Source organism: Phyllobates terribilis, unplaced genomic scaffold (assembly GCF_046119375.1).
Source record: "Phyllobates terribilis strain yellow unplaced genomic scaffold, ASM4611937v1 Scaffold_10__3_contigs__length_209671492, whole genome shotgun sequence".
Taxonomy (NCBI): Eukaryota; Metazoa; Chordata; class Amphibia; order Anura; family Dendrobatidae; genus Phyllobates; species Phyllobates terribilis.
This window is the reverse complement of record NW_027362770.1, coordinates 56,443,892-56,452,064: the sequence shown is the minus strand read 5'-3', so window position 1 is coordinate 56,452,064 and position 8,173 is coordinate 56,443,892.

Genomic DNA, 8,173 nt, shown 5'->3' with positions numbered 1-8,173 from the left:
GCCTCCACAAGCCTAAAAGGCCACATTTCAAGTAAAAGCAGCTTTATAGGACTTCCTGGGAGAAATCACAGCTGAAGTAGATATGGTTTCCCAAGTCCTTTCACCAAGCTAAAGAATATGGCTGTGGTGAAATACAACTCAGCAAAAAAAGCTGTGGTCTGGCACCGTACCATTCCTGGCCACATTCACTTGACCACATGTTTGTAGGTAGGCGGTCCTTCCCAGTAAGTTCACTGGGGAGGACACGGGTAATGTTGTGGGACTCGTGCTTGTGGAAGGCGGAGACGATACCGGGAGAAATACTGGCGGCTAGGGACCGAGTATTGACACCCGGCCGCCGTCGGCATTAGGCTGTGAAAAGCTTCCTCCTCCATGAGCCTAAAAGGCCCCATTTCAAGTGCAAGCAGCTGCACAGAAATCTGGCAGTTTAGTATTGCAGCCTGTGGGTGGGTGAGTGGCTGGCGGAATACTTGCGATTGCATTCCAAGTAACAGAAAACTATGCAGATGGTGGCCTCTATCATCATCATGGCCTCACCTCGGCACTATGAACTCTTCTGAAGGAGATGCCAGGGCCCACCGGAGGAGTTTCCAGATTTCTGGTGGGTCCGTCCAACCATGCCGAGAAGCAGCCCTGGCTAAGAAAAGTGTGAGGGAAGGTTCCCGATGGCTGTTTTTGTAATGTGGACCAGACGTGCTTATGCATGTTATTTCTCAATCCGGATTGCAGATCAGGCCATTGCCCAACTCTGTAGTCATGAAATTAAATGCGGAAAGAAAGATGTTTGTGTGTCAAAGCAACACCAAGAAGTTAGAGTTGATGTTGGATGGGCTGCCATTGCTTCTGCAAAAGCTGCTTTAGAGAACTTCCTGGGAGAACTGACAAACAGAGTAGATATGGTTTCCCTGTATGCCAGTCCTTTCACCGAGCTAAAGAATATGGCTGTTGTGAAATACAACTCAGCAAAAAAAGCTGTGGACTAGCTCCCTACCGTCCCTGGCCACATTCACCTGTCCACATGTTTGTGGTTAGGCGGTCCTTCCCAGTAAGTGCACTGGGGAGGGCACGGGTAATGTTGTGGGACCCGGGTTTGTGGAAGGCGGAGACAACACCGGGAGAAAAAGTGGCAGCTGGGGACCGAGTATGGACACCCAGCCGCCGCCGGCATGAGGTTATGAAAAGCTTCCCCCTCCACAAGCCTAAAAGGTCACATTTAAAGTGAAAACAGCTTTAGAAAACTTCCTGGGAGAAATGACAGCTGGGTAGATATGGTTTCCCAAGTCATTTCACCGAGGTAAAGAATATGGCTGTGGCGAAATACAACTCAGCAGAAAAAGCTGTGGACTGGCTCCTTACCGTCCCTGGCCACATTCACCTGTCCACGTGTTTGTGGTTAGGCAGTCCTTCCCAGTAAGTGCACTGGGGAGAGCACGGGTAATGTTGTGGGGCCTGTGCTTGTGGAAGGCGAAGACGACACCGGGAGAAACAGTGGCGGTTGGGGAGCGAGTATGGACACCCGGCCACCGCCAGCATGAGGTTATGAAAAGCTCTCGCCTCCACGAGTCTAAAAGGCCACATTTCAAGTGCAAGCAGCTGTCAAAAATTTGGCAGTATAATATTACAGCCTGTGGGTTGGTGAGTGGCTGGCTGCATACTTGGGCTTACATTCCAAGGAATGGGGTAGGGTCAACTGAACGCTGCACTGGGACAAGGACATGGATGGTGATTTTTGCAAGTCTGCAATGACAGGTGCATGGCGGGAGGCATCTTCGCATGTGCCAAGGATCACTTCTGATGGACACACTTTTAGGCAGTAACCTGGGAGTCAGAGTTGCTTCCAGAGGTCTTCCCTATGCTGTTCCCATGTCTTTTCAGCACTGTATGCATGTGTCTGATGATGTGTTACACACCACATGGCCAGATAAGATTTTAAAATGTTAAAATGACATTTCCCAGTGAATGCATTTGTCTTGGTTGAAAGCAATGCAAAAGTGCAAAAATGCATCAAAAACACTACGTGTTAACATAGCCCAAGGTGTAGAGGAGTATTTTTGGTTTTGGTTATTTATTTTGCCTTATATACAAGTCATTACACTGGAAAGGATGTTCCATTGTGAGTCCGTAAAAGTGGCGTAATACTCTGACAATGTTGTTGACAGCAGTGATCTGGGAGTCATAAATGCTTCCAGGTGTCTACCCCATGCTGTTCCCATGTCATTTGAGCACTGTTCCCATTTGGGCAATTTTTAGGCCCTCTGGAGACCGCTGGGGGGGTACCGTCTGAAAAATGCTCGAGTTTTTTGTAGACTTACATAGGGCTTGTTGCCCGGGTCGAGCACCCAAGTATTCCAATTTGCTCGACCCGGGCAACGAGTACCTGAGCATTTTAGTGCTCGTTCATCACTAAAGGGCATTAGCCTAAGGTTAATGTGTTTTCCAGAGGTTCACATACAGTATGTCCAGTTTGTTTAGTTAAATAATGCATATATTTGCACCTGGGGATGGGGGGTGAGTAATGATGAGCGAGTGTATTCGTTACTATTCGCTATTCGCATGGATAGTACGGTATTCGGGTTACACGTTATTCTGCGGGTATTTGTGTATTCTCCTCGCTATATTTGGATGTCCCGCCCTGCAGTTTTGGCGCCTTCTTTTCAGCCACTAAGCAAGCTGGGTTTCTTAACCAATCACAGTAATGCGCAGACATCTTGGTTGTTGCATTACTGTGATTGGCTGACCACCCAGCGTCATAGGGTTTATTTAAGCCCTGCCACCACCATTTTGTGCACATTGCATCTGGAGCCTATGTTGTAATAGCCTAGGGAGAGATTGCTGAGCTGCTAGGGAGAGTGTTTAGGCCTCTTGCTAAAACAAAAGCCATTTTAAGGGCTACATGCAGTGTATATTAGTTCTGTGTTTAAAGAAGCCACTCACTTGCTTCATAATACCACCAGAAAATAGCTCTTTTCAGAGCTGAAGACTCACAACAAAGTCAGAGTACAGGGAGGGAGAGATTGTGTATTAGGTAGCGAGTGTATTAGGTAGTGTTTTTCCAGTGTCCATCTTAAAACAGCTCTTGTCAGAGGCAAAGCAATATTTTTCCAGCACACACAGAAGTATCATTCTGTGCTGCCTTCTGCTGTCCACATTAGTCTACTTAAATAGGTGTTTGGTGCCCTACGCAAAGCAGTAGTCCAAATATTTCCTACTGCCTGCTACCAAGCATGCACCAGACCATTTTAACTACTATTTTGGAGTGTGAGCCTGCCTTGTGTCCATATTAGTCCATTTAAAAAATCATTGAGTGCCCTGCACAAAGCAGTAGTGCAAACATTTCCTACTGCCTGCTACAAGGCACACACCAGGCCATTTTAACCACTATTTTGGGGTGTCAGCCTTCCTTCTGTCCATATTAGTCCACTAAAAGAAATCATTGAGTGCCCTGCACAAAGCAGTGGTCCAAACATTTCCTTCTGCCTGCTACAAAGCACACAAAAGCCCATTTTAACCACTATTTTGTGACTAGTGATGACCGAGTACCGTAATATTCGTAATCGGTATACTCGTAACGAGTGGGCATGAGGAAAAGGCTGAAATGGATGGGAAAGTGATGAAACAGAATGGAAAGAGCCTGGAGAACATGCCTGCATGCATTTCTGACTCACATATGGTTTCTGGGAATAAGTTTATAGCAGTATTAGGCCAATTTTACAGACACACAAGAACAACTACCAGACCGAACCTAAATTGCTTTTAACAGGTGTAATGCAGCGGCTTGTGGCCTTACTGTAATGGTCCAGGGTATGTTTTGACTGACCATGTACATCCCCCTCAGGTGACAGATCACATGACTGTGACATCAGCACAGGTCCTGTGCACACAGAAGGTCTTATCACATGACTGTGACATCAGCACAGGACCTGTGTGCACTGGAAGATATATAAACCCTGGTAGTTTTGAAACGGGTGTGAAAGGCGTGAGGCTTGTTCCCCGTGTGGGACACCGTTATAGTGTGAGGCCTAGTGAAGCATGGTGAAGCCTTAAAGGCAGAGGCTGGATGTTATGTGTGAAAACATACCAGTAGCCTTTGAAGGTACGAGGGCTGGAGACCCCCATCTGGGAAGCCGTAAAGCCACAGCTGTGGCAGAACAAATCTGAAACAGCTAGAACCCGGCAAAGGTAAAACACTGCTTGATGTGGACATTTATATTGTTACCTTGCTGAAGGCTGTATCTGGAGCCAAGTGAACATATCTGTCACTGGAAAGGCTCTTGGACATTAAATGTGTAATATGTCGGCGAGCCACTGAGATGAACTCGGTTGTAAGCAGTTATGAAGTGTAATAAACTGCTGGATTGTGAAATACCGGAAAGACGTTGCATGTGTGCTTTAATTGACCTGGTGAAGCGGGTGTCCCCCAGCATGATGACTAGCTCTGTCTTACACAGGCCAAAAAGGTTAATAAACATTAATAAACAGTTTTTCATGCATAATCACTTGTAAATAAGGCTAAATAAACCAGAGAAACCAAAAAAATATCCCTTTTAGCCTTTGTTCACACATACTGTTGTGGCTTTTTTACAATCGCCTTTTACAATTGGGAGGGCCCTGACATTTACATTTAGTATGTCCATCTGTCATACATCATTTTTAGTTTGCTATTCCCTAGCACTTTATAATCACAGCTAGAAAGCACCAGTAGATATGTTGATCTTTGACCTGAGAGGCCTCAGGTGGCTCTGTAACATGCGTTTTGGAGGGACAGCTGTTGCTTAGACATTTGGGCGGTCCCTCCATAATTGACACTCAGATAGTGGAATACATATTTCATAGCAGTTTACAATGTGCCCATTGTAGCGTTGGGCTTGACCCTCCTCCTCCTCCACCACCATGTGATACTGTGGCCCTAAATTCAAATGTTCAGAATTAGGCAGTAGGCAGGAAAGCTGAGTTTTGTGAGAGCCCTCGTGTGGCCCTGTAACATACATTTTGAAGTACCCTCTTCTAGAAATTTTGAAGGTGTCTCTTGTGTACATTTGAGAGTGCCCTCACTTATTCATATTGTAGGGCCCTCACTATTATTTAATTCAATTAAGGGCAGACACTGCAGAGAAATCGGCCTAGAGACATGGAGTACTAGAAGGTAGCGGTGAGTGCGGCCTACGATCCTCAGGTATGGCTCAACTCTGTGAACCGAAAAAATAAAGCTGCACTAGTCAACTGGATGACGAGCTCAAATATATCACTTGGGCAAGTCAATGGATAAAGGATATATGGTGCCCCCCCCTCCTGGATGGGTTGGAGAAGCTTCTCCAAATGGCTTAGATATTTTGATTGTCAATATTCCTCAAATTATATAGCAAGAGTTGACTTCTTGATACTGTACTACTTGGTCCAGTGCAGAATGTGCATCGTTTTTCCAAAAATTACTCCTGGGGCTGGGGGCTGTGTCATAGGTGCAGGAAGATTCCATGACAAGGGCATCCCTTGATAAACATTATCTACGATGGAGTACTGTAGTAGTTGTGGCCCTCAATTCAGGTTTTCAGAGGGCCATCAGTCGGTCATCAACATTCAGTGTAAATTTCTATTGAATATGTATCCCCTATCTCAGTCACAATGTGGCACAACCAGTGACCAGGGCCTCCAATGACAAATATTAGTTTGGTAGGACTACTGTACATTCCAGATCTGTCCACTGCACAACGTGGATAGGGTTTGTGAAAATTAGCCCATGGCCTGAGTCATTGTTGACGCAGGAAGTCACCATCCCAAGGGCCTCCAATCACAAATAGTAGTTAGGCTGGAGTAGGAACACTGTCCTGGTTTGTCCACTGCACAATGTGCATCTGATTTGTAAATATTAGCCCTATGGGCTGTGTCATGGTTGACTCACTATTTTGGCTGTGCCTGTGACAGCTAGCTTGGCTTGTGCCATCAACATCTGAAAATCTGTCAACAAAACCCAAAATTCCAAAAAAGCCTGTTGTTAAGGGACGTGGACGTGGTGTTGTCAGTGGTGCGCGAGAAGGCACTCAGTCTGTGTCAGGTCAGAAGAAGTTTGATGCATCCACTATATTCCTGGAAAAAGTACCTGGTGTGGAATGTAAACATGTGTTGAAGCCAGAAGAGTGAGAGCAGATTCTGTCTTGGATAGCAGACAAGGCCTCTATGTATTTGTCAAGCAGCAACAAATCTTCCACGACCACACAGTCTACTGTGGATACACAGAAGACTGGCCCTTACAATACTGAAGCTGGTTCTCCTTCCTCCTGCCATTATCAGTTACAGGAGACATATGACCCCAAGCTTGGCCCACTCCGAGGATCTGTTTGGTACTTATCCTTTGGTTGGCTCTGGCCTATCACCATGCAACATTGAAGAGGGACAAGAGGAGGTGGCTTGCATTGATGCTCAAGTATTTGAGGACCTACGGCCAGAAGAAAGACAATTGGAGGAACGTCATTTACTGTCTCCAGAGGTGGAGGCTGATGATGATGAGACACAGTTGCTATCAGGTCAGCCTACAATGTCAACTGGGAAGGAGGATGAGATAGTAGACAAGGTGGTCGATGATGAGTAGTGTTGAGCCACCCCCGTAGTGTTCGAGTTCGGTTCGGTTCGTCGAACACCCGTGTGTTCGCCGAACTGTTCGTCGAACTGTTCGTCGAACACCTTCGAACACCGTTAAAACCAATGGCAGGCAAACAAAAACACATAGAAACACATAGAAAACACCTTCAAAGGTGTCCAAAAGCTGACAAACTGCTCAGAAGACACAACTAACACATGGAAAAGTGACAAGTACATATAGTTATGCGAAAAGAAAAGAGGTGGAGGAGTAAAAGGAGGGGGAGACACAGATATAGGCATGTCATGCCCTTCTAAAACCCAAAAAGTGAGAAGCCGACATGTTCAGTCCGCTCCTGCCCGTGCCACCTCCGCGTCGCCGGGTTTGTGCCAGAGCCGCGGTGAACCCTGACGGCCAGCCCCCCTCTCCCAATACTGGTGCCTGTCCGCTGGTGGGTCGAGCGAGCCCCCCTGTGGTGGAGGCAGCTCTAAGCTTTATAATTTAAATTGTCTCTCTAATTTGAATGAATACACTTTAAATCCATTTACAAGGATCTATTGGAGGGCAAGTCTCATGCCAGCAGCCGCGTAATTCCAGCTCCAGTAGCGTCCACTAAAGCTGCTGCAGTTAAAAAGCTTTTATAAGGATCGAGCTCAGCTGTCCACCGCAAGGCATCCTACTGCCAGTCCCAGCCCCTATGCCTTGGGGTGCCTCCTGATGCTCTTTACTGAGTATCCCGTGGTCCCGAAGCATTTCCTTTGAAAAAATTAAGTGTCCAAACTACAGGTGGTGTGGCTTGCTTAACAGCCGGGATAATCTGCTGACTAGCAGACACTGCTACTAGGCACAAAGTATTTCCTGGGCTAGATGCAGTTAAAAATTTGTAATTAGATACTCTCGTTGGATGCTGAGAAAGCATTCCATAGAGTCTCCTGGCACGCCATATATGATTCTCTTAAAAAGCTTGGGGTAGGGGTCTAGGGGACCCTTTTAAAGCCAAAATCACGGCCCTGTATCGCAATACGTCACCTAGGCTGAAGATAAATGGAACTGTAGCACCCTGAGGGCTCGGTTGCTACAGAGGTATTGCACCTCACTCAGAGGTGTGATATCTCACTCTCAGGTAAGGATGTAGTGTGGATCAGGACCCGACACCTGCATGCATTACACCACATTGCCGTGGGGCATGGCGACCAATATGCCCCTGAGATGGGCACGACAGTCCCTGTCCCTGGCTGGAGTGGGGGGAGGGAACATTGAGGAAGGGGAACCCTGTAGTGCAGGAGCAGGGAGGAAGCAGTTCCTGGGTGCATTGAGAAGGGAGTATAAAAGGTGGGCACCATCTTAGTTCAGTGCAGAGAATTCTGAGCAGAAGTGGCAGGGAGCAGGGGCTCTGCATGAGCTCTGCTCCGGAGGCGGGCCTAGCAACAGAGGCCCAGGCCTGGAAGAGGGAGAAGGAAGGAAGAGGAGCGGAGAACGCTCCAGGAACGAGGAACGAAGGGATCCCAGGGGTGCGGACGGGCGAGTCGCCACCGCATGCCCGAATCCACCTGCGTGGAGGGGTCAGGCCAAAGGGGGAGACCGGTCCCCGAAACTAGTGGA